Consider the following 12,001-nt stretch of genomic DNA (forward strand, 5'->3'; position numbering starts at 1 on the left):
GTTTGCTAGAATTTTATTGAGTATTTTTGCATCAGTATTCATAAGAGAGATTGGTCTGAAGTTTTCTTTGTTGGGTCTTTTGAGGTTTAGGTATGTATGAGTGTAATGGTAGCTTCATTGAACGAATTGGGTAGTGTTCTTTCTGTTTCTGTTCTGTGGAATAGTTTGAAGAGAATTGGTATTAGGTCTTCTGTAGGAAGCCGCTGTTAGCAGTGGCTATACATTTGCATTTCCAAGATGGCGCTGGCCACGTGTCTTCTCCAGATGTAAACAATTATCTGCGCAGTTGCTAGGCTGATAGGCGTGCCAAAGTCACTGCCAATCACGAGGCATAATATTGGGTGGTGAGCGAACAGCCAATCAGAAGTGAATACGTCACTCTAGACTGTACTTAAGCCGGACCCCTTCCTCAGCTCTCCCCTTCTGCGCCTCTCCGCGTTTCCCCACGTGTGTGAGAAAGATTAAAAGGCCTCGTTTTGCAGTAACTACCTGATCTCTGCGTCTCGTGCTTTCTTCCCCACGGATGCAAGGCTCGGGGGGGGGGGGGCACGTTAGATCTGGTGCCGAAAACCCGGGTAAATTCCAGGCGCGTGGAAATTCCAGGCGCGCGGAATTTCCACGCGCGCGAAACCCATGCGCGGTTTTTCCAGGCGGCAGAAATCTCTACGCGTTAGCGGAGAGACCCCGAGCCTCGAGGACGGTTAAAAGACTGCGGCTGTAAGAGGTACACCCTTTGGAAGTTATGTCTAAAGTAGAAATCTTGACAAGCAGATTTAAATCCACCGCGGCCACTTCATTAATTAAACTCTTGCTTATACTGCAATTGTTTTATGGCTACTCGGGCATATCAGAACCAGAGTGTGTTAGTGTTAGCCGGCATCAGGCCAAGGAGCCTGGAGGTCAGGCCAAGGAGCCTGGAGGTCAGGCCAAAGCGCCTGGAGAGATAGAGTACTCAAAAGGAACAAGGGCTACTGCAGAGTCCATTAAGCTTGAGGACCCTCCACCAGATGGTGGAGAGAGAACGGAGGTCAAATGGACCCCACTGTACTTCATTAAGGAACCTGACTCCATAGAACTGGGCAGCTCCGAGGAGGAGAGCATAGAGGAGGAAGTAGCCGCTTGTGCAAAGGATAGCCGTTCTGAGATAAGACTAAGAAAGATCTTAAGTCACTCAGCCCAGCCCCACAGACCTCGGCCGGCGCCAGCGGCTCGCTCGGGTTGGAGGGTCCCCTGCCGTGCTTCTCACCTTGGGCTGTGGGAACAGAGTCCCTGCGATGGGGCCTGGGTCAGACCGATTGCAGAGGCGTCTGCGCTCTGCTACGTGTGGCGGCTTGCAGCCCGGCAGAGCAAGGGGGCATGCCGCGAAAGGCAGACAGAGGAGGGAGGCAGTCTGCCCTGGGAAGCTGCCTTCCAGCGTCGGGCACACAGGGAGTGTCCCGCGAGCTCAGAGCAAGCAATGCCAGTGATAGAACAGATGATTTTTGAAAATGCTACAGCTAAATGCCGTACAGCCACTGTCCCTCGTAAGAACAGGAGGCTACAAGATTGGCTGAGGGCCTGCTGTGGCCCGGGGTGGGAAGCTGTTTGTGCTTACTCCACAGGTGAAAACAATTCAATTTGGGTCCCTACGCGGCTGATGCAGATTGTGAAGAATGAAGCTAGGTTGCAAGATTACGGTTCTGAGTTGGTGATAAGTATACCACTGTGGGCCATAGTCAGATCTTGAACTGTTCTCCTGCCAGTATATTCAAATGCTGAAGTACTGCCTAGTTCAAAGCTATTGAGAGTTACTTGGTTGCCCTGGCCTCAGGCGCATCCACCAAAAGCCTGGGTCATAAATGCTACAAGTTTTCCATTAGACTTTACAATTTGTTTTGTGGCAGCAAACTTTATAACATATAGGTAATCCACTTGGTGTTAATTTGAGAGAAAATAGATTGCTTACATCATTAAAGATTTTTTTTTTGATTTGCCTATGTTTATAGAGAAAAGATACAACATGTGTCTTTTAAGGTTTACAGTTTAAATTTAAGGTTCAAAGCTAAAGCCAAAATGCACAATTCAGGCTTAGCCAAGCCTCAGAGAACAGGCCTGAGGGAGGTTACATTTACATTTGAATTAGGACTGAGCTGCAGAAGCTCAGGTGTTAAAAGCTCCTTTTGTTCTGGGTCTTTAGACCAGGCCCTAGAAATGTGCTTAAGGGAATTTGTCTTTTGTTCTCATTGTTTCTTGTGAGAGGAGGGGTAAACCTAAGACTGTTTACAACAGTCTGTGGCTAAAGGTTATGATTATGCTGCAGAAATTAAAATTATGCCTGCTTCCCTCCATGAGTATAGCTGTGTCTGCTGATAGAATATGGTTCAGGTTGTTTTAATTCCTCTGTATTTGAAATTGTTGAGGATGAGATGCTTTAGATTCCTTTAATATGTGTAACAATTATTAGAGAATAAAATTGGCTTTTATCCGATATTCTCATGGGACAAAAAAGATTGGTTATTAAATTAATCCAAAATAAAGTTCAAATTTAAGTTTTATACAGCATAACTTGTCTTCTCCAGCTACCATTTCAATAAATGTTTACATAAAAAATATTTTTATACCATTCCTTTACATTTCTGGTAGAGGTAAAAGGTTTACAGGTAATAAATTTATTCATAATGTTTAAGAGCCCATGGAGCGATATTTGTTAAAAAATAATTGCTTCAAAAAATGGTTAATGTTTTATATTTTATATATATATATAAATTTTGTTGTTGCTTTAATACAAAAGGGTAAGAGGTTAAATCCTTTGGTGTATGTGATACTTTATTAGTGGATTTCTCTAAAGAAATTTTTTCTGCAAGCCATTGCTCCAATATAACGAGCTTTAAAAATTTTTTGGAAGTAACTTGTTGCTCCAAAAAGAATTCAAAGACAGTGTCTTTTCAATATTAGAGACAATTTTGGGCTAGAGAGAAGGCTAGATTTACAATTTAAAATATAAAGGCTAAACTCCCAGCGGCCACGTGGTGACTCACAACCATTTGTGGTGGGGAACTAACGCCATCTTCTGGCTTGTGAGTGTACATGCAAAGAAAAATAGTTTACTTTTAATCTTGATTTACTCTTAGTGATTTTTAAAGGTTGTTAAGAGATATTATTTGACTAAAACCTCATCTTAAGCTTAACATAAGAGGATTTTAAACCTCTGTTTAATGTTTTCAAAGGGATGTAAGTCCTAAATTAAAGCATATGTATATTTTCTTGAGTTTATCTTGCTTCAACACAATTAAATTATGTGTTGTAGCCACTGTTTTAAATGTTAAAAAGGGGTATATCTGCCTTTGTCTTGTTAAATATGTTTCATAAAGTGCAGAATGTTTCGGCTACAAGATTTAATATCTCTAGCCATTTAAATAACATTAAAAATTAATAAGGTGTTTGGAAATACATCTGCACAACCGGTGTTGGTGTGTGTAGACCCTTCATTTTTCTTTATGCTATCCAACTTTCAGAATAATTCTGATACCTTAGATTGTAAAAATGTCACATGCTTTTAGCACAAGGCTAGAATAGATCACTAGACCTAGCCTTGGTTGTGCATGTGCCTACCTTTGTGCCCATCTCAGTACATCGTTATGGAGACTTAAAAGAGACTTTGGTCAATCGAAGAGTTGATTGGCTCTAAGCCCATGTGAAGCAGCTCACAGATGTGGTTCAAATAAGCTGTGTGTCAACAGCCTCACATCCAGGTGTTACACCTCTAAGATTTGTGAATGATGCATTTACTTAAAGCCATAATCTTTCTGCTTATTTAAAAGGAAAGTGGAATGGGAAGTTGGTCCAGGTACAGCAGCAATTGCAAATCCGGATTTCCAGCCTTGATGGAGTGCGGATGGAGCCTGTTTCCTGTGGAGATTTTACTTCTTAAATGTCTTCTGCCCTTTTCTTTCTTTCTTTCTTTCTTTCTTTCTTTCTTTCTTTCTTTCTTTCTTTCTTTCTTAAGAGCGGGAATAGGCTTGCTTGGTACAGCCCTATGATGTGAATTAGTATTCATAGATGGTTGGTTTGTAAGCTCAGAGCCCAACAAAATAAGTGACAAGGTAGCTTAAAGCCTAAGCACTTGCAGCCTTAGAGCAAGAGCATCCCTCCCTGAAATTCAACGATCTAGGCTAGAAAATAGCCTATGACAGAGACCCTCTCAGTCTATGCACCACAGGAGCTCAGCTCACTGCACTGGGTTAGATGAGAGGTCTAAGTCCAGCCAGCTCTTGCCTAAATAATTGTGGTACCTAATAGTAGGTTGACATCCTTTGCACTCCTGGGAGCTATACTCCATTGCACAGGAATGGGTGTCAATTCTCTTTATATTTCCTTAGCCCAAGCACCCAGAGGACTGGTTTCCATTGCACCTGGAAGGGTAAGGAAAAATCTTCGGGCTATAAGCTCTTGATCGCTTATTCCCCCAAGATGGAGTTTGCTTGATCGGGTTTGAGTTCGAATCTTATTTGGTACTACATTTGATAGGCAAAAGGCTGTTTCATATTAATAATTTAAACAGGGAGAGATGTAGGAAGCCGCTGTTAGCAGTGGCTATACATTTGCATTTCCAAGATGGCGCTGGCCACGTGTCTTCTCCAGATGTAAACAATTATCTGCACAGTTGCTAGGCTGATAGGCGTGCCAAAGTCACTGCCAATCCCGAGGCATAATATTGGGTGGTGAGCGAACAGCCAATCAGAAGTGAATACGTCACTCTAGACTGTACTTAAGCCAGACCCCTTCCTCAGCTCTCCCCTTCAGCGCCTCTCCGCGTTTCCCCACGTGTGTGAGAAAGATTAAAGCCTCGTTTTGCAGTAACTACCTGATCTCTGCGTCTCGTGCTTTCTTCCCCACGGATGCAAGGCTCGGGGGGGTGGGGCGTGTTAGAGTCTTCCTTGAAGGTCTGATAGAATTCTGCACTTAAACCATCTGGTCCCAGACTTTTTTTGGTGGGGAGACTTTTAATGACTGCTTCTATTTTTTAGGGGTTATGGGACTGTTTAGATGGTTTATTTGCTCCTGATTTAATTTTGGTACCTGGTACCTGTCTAGAAAATTGTCCATTTCATCCAGATTTTCCAATTTGGTTGAGTATAGGCCTTTGTAGTAGGATCTGTTAATTTTTAAAAATTTCCTCAGTTTCTGTTGTTATGTCTCCCCTTTCAGTTCTGATTTTATTAATTTGGATACTGTCTCTGTGTCCTCTGGTTAGTCTGGCTAAGGGTTATCTATCTTGTTGATTTTCTCAAAGAACCAGCTTCTGGTTTTGTTGTTATTTTGTATAGTTCTTTCTGTTTCAACTTGGTTGATTTCAGCCCTGAGTTTGATTATTTCCTGCCATCTACTCCTCTTGGGTTTGCTTCTTTTTGTTCTAAAGCTTTCAGGTGTGCTGTCAAGTTGTTAGTGTATGCTTTTTCCAGTTTCTTTTTGTAGGTACTTAGAGTTATGAGTTTTCCTCTTAGTACTGCTTTCATGGAATCCCACAAGTTTTGGTATGATGTGTCCTAATTTTCATTAAATTCTAAAAAGTCTTTAATTTCTTTCTTATTTCTTCCTTGACCAAGTCATCATTGAGTAGAGCATTGTTCAGTTTCCATGCGTATGTGGGCTTTCCATTGTTTTTGTCATTATTAAAGACCAGCCTTAATCCATGGTGGTCTGATAGGTTGCAAGGGATTATTTCAATCTTTTTGTATCTGTTGAGGCCTGTTTTGTGACCAATTATATGGTATATTTTGGAGAAGGTACCATGAGGTGCTGAGAAAAAGGTGTATTCTTTTGTTTTAGGGTGAAATGTTTTATATATATATATATATATATATATATATATATATATATATATCAGTTAAATCCATTTGGTTCATAACTTCTGTTAGTTTCCTTGTGTCTCTATTTAGTTTCTATTTCCATGATCTATCCATTGCTTGAGAGTGGGGGGTAAATCCCCCACTATTATTGTGTGAGGTGCAATGTATGCTTTGAGCTCTAGTAAAGTTTCTTTTATGTATGTGGGTGCCCTTGCATTTGGGGCATAGATGTTCAGAATTGAGAGTTCATTTTGGTACATGTTTCCTTTGATGAGTATGAAGTGTCCTTCTTTATCTTTTTTGATTACTTTTGGTTGAAAATCAATTTTATTTGATATTAGAATTGCTACTCCAGCTTGTTTCTTGGGACCATTTGCTTGGAAGATTGTTTTCCATCCTTTTACTCTGTGGTAGTGTCTGTCTTTGTCACAGAGGTGTGTTTCCTGTATGCATCAAAATTCTGGGTCCTGTTTATGTATCCAGTCTGATAGTCTATGTCTTTTTTATTGGGGAATTGAGTCTATTGATATTAAGAGATATTAAGGAAAATGATTCTTGCTTCCTGTTGTTTTTGTTATTAGAGGTGGAATTATGTTTGTGTAACTCTCTTCTTTTGGGGTTGTTGGAAGATTACTTCCTTGCTTTTTCTAGGTTGTAGTTTCCCTCCTTGTGTTGGAGTTTTCCATCAATTATCCTTTGAAGTGCTGGGTTTATGGGTAGATATTGTGTAAATTTGGTTTTGTCATGGAATATCTTGGTTTGTCCATCAATATTGATTGAGAGTTTTTGCTGGGTATAGTAGTCTGTGCTGGCATTTGTGTTCTCTTAGGGTCTGTATGATATCCGTCCACAATCTTCTGGCTTTTATAGTCTCTGGTGAGAAGTCTGTTGTAATTCTTATAGGTCTGCCTTTATATGTTACTTTACCTTTTTTTCTTACTGCTTTTAGTATTTTTTCTTTGGTTTGTACATTTGATGTTTTAATTATTATGTGACAGGAGGTATTTCTTTTCTGGTCTAGTCTATTTGGAGTTCTGTAGGCTTCTTGTATATTTATGGACATCTCTTTCTTTAGGTTAAGGACGTTTTCCTCTATAATTTTGTTGAAGATATTTACTGGCCCTTTAAGTTGGGAGTCTTCCCCCTCATCTATACCTATTATTCTTAGGTTTGGCCTTCTCATTGTGTCCTGGATTTCCTGGATGTTTTGGGTTAGTAGCTTTTTGTATTTTGCATTTTCTTTGACAGTTGTGTCAATGTTTTCCATGGTATCTTCTGCACATGAGATTTTCTCTTTTATCTCTTGTATTCTGTTGGTGATGCTTGTGTCTATGACTCCTGCTCTTTTTCCTAGGTTTTCTATTTCCAGGGTAGTCTCCCTTTGAGATTTCTTTATTGTTTCTACTTCCATTTTTAGATCCTGGATGGTTTTGTTTAATTCCTTCATCTGTTGGCTTGTGTTTTCTTGCAATTTTTAAGGGATTTTTGTGTTTCCTCTTTAAGGGCTTCTACCTGTTTACCTGTGTTCTCAAATTCTTTGAGCGTGTTATTTATGTCCTTCTTACAGTCCTCTATCATCATCATGAGAAGTGATTTTAATTCTGAATCCTGCTTTTCTGGTGTAATGGGGTGTTCAGGGCTTTCTATGGTGGGAGAACTGGGTTCTGATGATGCCAAGTAACTTTGGTTTCTGTTGTTTACGTTCTTGTGCTTGCCTTTTACCATCTGGTTAGTTCTAGTGCTACCTGTACTTCTGTCTCTGATTGAAGCCTGTCTTTCTACTGGAGACTGCATTTCCAGTTATCTTGCTTGTGTCAGAACTCCTCAGGGTCCAGATGTCTCTGTGATCCTGTGATCCTGAGGTCCAGCTTCTCTGAGTACAGTGGCTCCTCTAGGATGTCTCAGGATATGGTGTCTTCACAGTAGCAGACCAGCTAGTTGTCCACTGCTCTGAGTGCAGTGTCTCCTCTAGTATGTCTCAGGATATGAGTGCCTGTTGCTCTGAGTGCAGTACCTCCTCTAGGATGTCTCAGGGTATGCTGTCCACTGCTCTGAGTTCAGTTGCTTCTCTAGGATGTCTCTGGACAAGGTATCTTCACAGGAGCAGACCATCTGGGTGTCTGCCCCAACCACAAGGACCAGGTGAGGGGTGGAAGGGGAGTGGCATTCCACAGGGGCGGGGTTTGGGTGCCTGATGGGCCCTGAGTGCCCCTTACTCCCAGTTGTAGCTCTGGGGCATAGGGCAGTGGGTGACTGGTCTTACCCACTGCTCTGAGTTCAGTTGCTCCTCTAGGATGTCTCAGGATATGGTGTTTTCTCGGGAGTAGATCAGCTGGGTGTCTGCCCCAGCCATGAGGCAATTTGCCTTTTTCTACATGCTGACTGGCAGTTGAACCAGCACCTTTTTTTGGAAAATGCTGTTTTTTTCCACTGGATTGTTTTATCTCCTTTGTCAAAGATCAAATGACCATGGTGTATGGGTTCATTTCTGAGTGTTTAGTTCTATTCCATTGATCTACATGCCTGTCTCTGTACCAGTAACATACAGGTTTTTTTTTATCACTATTGCTCTGTAATACAACTTAAGTTCAGAAATTTTGATTCTCACAGAAGTTCTTATATTGTTGAGATTAGTTTTCATTATTCTGGGTTATTTTGTTTTTCCAAATGAATTTGCAAATCACTCTTTCTAACTCTATGAAGAATTTAGTTGGGATTTTGATGGGGATTGCATTGAATCTGTAGATTGCTTTTTGGCAAGATGACCATTTTTACTATATTAATCCTACCAATTCCAGAGCATGGGAGATCTTTCCATCTTCTAAGATCTTTTTCGGTTTCTTTCTTCAGAGACTTTAAGTTCTCATCATATCGATCTTTCACTTGCTTGGTTAGAGTCACATCAAGGTATTTTATATTATTTGTGACTATTGTAAAGAGTTTCATTTCCCTAATTTTTTTCAGCCTGTTCATCCTCCATACTTATTCAATATAGTACTCAAAGTCCTAGTCAGAGCAATTAGACAACAAAAGGAGGTCAAATGGATACAAGTCTGAAAGGAAGAAGTCAAAATATCACTATTTGAAGATGATGTGATAGTATGTATATTTAAGTGACCCCAAAAATTTCACCAGAGAACTCCTAAACCTTATAAACATCTTCAGCAATGTGGCTGAATATAAAATTACTAAAACAAGTTAGTAGTCTTCCTCTGCTCAAAGGATAAATAGTCTGATAAAGAAATTAGGAAAATGACACCCTTTACACTAATTAGGATTCTCAGTGATTCAACCCCCCTTAGAGCCCAACAAGTAAAAGTAGCATAAGAAGATGGCTAATTGGAAAAGGGAGAAGTGGACCTGTTTAGAGGCAGTTCCTTTGGGGCAATTACAATCTTGTTTGTCCGAAGTCCAGTCCACTGGCAAAATACTAAAGACGAGTCAGTAGTAGCAGCTCAACCCAAAAGAAACCATGAAGTGACACTGCTCAACCATGCCAAAACCCCACCAGAACACTTCTAGAATTGATGCATTTCTCTCTACAAAGTTATAACAAGCGCAGATCAGAGAAAAAACAAGGTGAACCAATGCTAGGCTATCATTAGTGAAGACCAGCGGCAGTGAAGCCAATGAATACTAGCAAGCTGAACCAATGCCAAATTGTCATCTGCATGGACCAGCAAGGCAAAGTCCAACAAAGAACAGTAAGGTGAACCAATCCCAAAGCATCATCCACTGTCTTTTGGGTTATAGTTATACTCCTTTCAAGCTCCATGTGTCCCCTCATGCATCTGCTCCTGAAAATATCAAATGCCTTTTCATCAGGCAGCTTCCAGAAAAGCATCATGTGCTCACAGGAAAGCATGCTTTCAGGTGTCTGCTTCAGGAAAACATCTTCCCACCAGACAATTTCCAGAAAAATATCACATGATACAACTAGGTCTCCAACAAAACCAGAAATCCACTTCAAAAGTCTTTTATACAATTTTAGCCTTCATTGACACCATCACAAACCCTACCTTCCATCCATGTCTATGTCCCATCCCTGTTTATACCTAGTATTGACCCATTTCTTATAACATATATTTTATTGACTAGCCCACCATCATTACTTCTTTTCACCCTTTCTGTCCTGACCACTACTTCCTAGATCTATATAGATGCTCCAAATTAAGGACAGAAATTTAAAAATTTGAAGCTAGGATCTGTATATAATAGAAAACATGTAGAGTGTCTATTCTTAGATATGGCTTAATTTGGCCTATACGATGCTTTCCAGTTCATTCAGTTTTACAAATATTTAATATTTTTGTTAGTATTTATGAAATTCAAATGTGATATATATCATATTATATATTGACATAGATATAGGTATCAATTTTTATATATGTATATATATGAATTTATATGTATATATCACATTTTTTATCCATCCACTCATCTGTAATTGACATATGTACTGATTCAATTCCATAGATATTATCATACAAAATGTAAATACGTAGATTATCAAGCCCTTTGGAAACATTCTATACCATGCAGTACTTTCATTTTTAGCTTTTGAAAATCTACAAACTGATTTTCATAGTGGGTGTATCAGCTTAACCTTCTAATTACACCGTATAGGTGTTCCTATTTTTCCCAAAACAAAAAGTGATTGATTACTTAAATAACTTTTGTGCTGCATGAGTGGCCATATCTTGCCAGTCCAGGCATTATTGTAGCTAATAATAATCTTTAGTATTATTTCTTCCCATAAATCCTTATCTGCTGTGCCCTCTTGCCCCCCACCACATTTCTTTATTCCTGATACATTATTGCCCTTTAGTTCTTTTTTTTAATTAATTAATTAATTAATTAATTTATTTTTTTATTTATTAGATCTTTCATTTACACTTCAGATGCCATCCCCTTTCCCCATTCCCCCCCTTAGAAAACCCCTATCCCATGCCCCCTTTTCCTTTTTGCATTTATACATTTTTTAAAAAAATGTTAATCATAGGCTTTATAAGTTTGGAATTGTTCAATCAGAGGTGTAACCCACTACCCAACCTAGATATATCAACTATCTTTGACTGGTGGAGATACATGAACATCTGCCTCCCTGTCTCCCCCCTCTATCTCTCTTTCATCACCTAGCTTCTCCTCTCCTTCTTCTTCTCCTCTTCTTACTCCTTTTCTTCCTCTCAGTACTCCTCACACCTTAGCTTCTCCTACACATCACCCTTCCTGTTAAAAGGAAACTTTTCTCTCAAAATACAGTTAGAGCATAATTATACCAATTTGTACCAGTGAGGAACAAGATAGTCCTAATACCCAGTCCATCCTTTTGTTGACTAACCAGCACCTCTGTAATCTATCCTAACTAAAACACTTAGTTCTGAACCTGGCTTTTTCCTTGGCTTTAGGATGAATGTCAGCTGACGACCATCCACTCAAATCTTTTCTCTCAAGGTAAATAGCTATAAGTTTTCAACCCCGTCAGAAATTCAGAATGACTGAGTTAACTATAATTGTGGAAAGCACAAAGCATAGCTTCTAAAACTTAGCCAATTTATAGAGACCTCTGAACACCTGGACACTCACTCTACTTCAAAACGTTGGAGCATCTGTTCTTCTGCCTTCTGGCCCAGGATCATCTGACAGACCTTAGTGCTGCAGAATTATTAAGGGCTGATTACTCTGTCTAGGCAGATATAATCAGTCGACTATTCTGCAAGTGTGTCCTTTTCTGGACAGTAATTTGTCTGTAGAAGGAAAGTGGCAATTCTTGCCTAGTGGCTGTCTCACCACAACTGGAGTGACTCCAAGGATGCTCAATTTCTTCTTAGAATTTAACATAGGAAGCTGTCCGGAGCAGACAGGTCTCTAATGAAAATGAACATTAATACTGAAATGTTTGTCATGTCAATTCTAAGGATTTCTGATGTTTTGAAAACCAGCTATTTATGTAAGGTAATCTGGACTGTTGCCTGTTAACTCCACTCAGCTATTTCTAAATAAAACATAGAGAACACCCTTATAATAAACTCCAAGTCATGAATTTGCTATAGTCCCTTAACTCACAGGCTGACCATCTCAAATCAGTTTAAAAAGTTAAAGAAGGACTGGGTCTAAGCTTTGTATTCCTAAATGTGTTATACTGGTACAATGCCTATGAGAGTAACAATATT

The sequence above is a fragment of the Arvicanthis niloticus genome, chromosome 1 (genome assembly GCF_011762505.2).
Source record: "Arvicanthis niloticus isolate mArvNil1 chromosome 1, mArvNil1.pat.X, whole genome shotgun sequence".
Taxonomy (NCBI): domain Eukaryota; kingdom Metazoa; phylum Chordata; class Mammalia; order Rodentia; family Muridae; genus Arvicanthis; species Arvicanthis niloticus.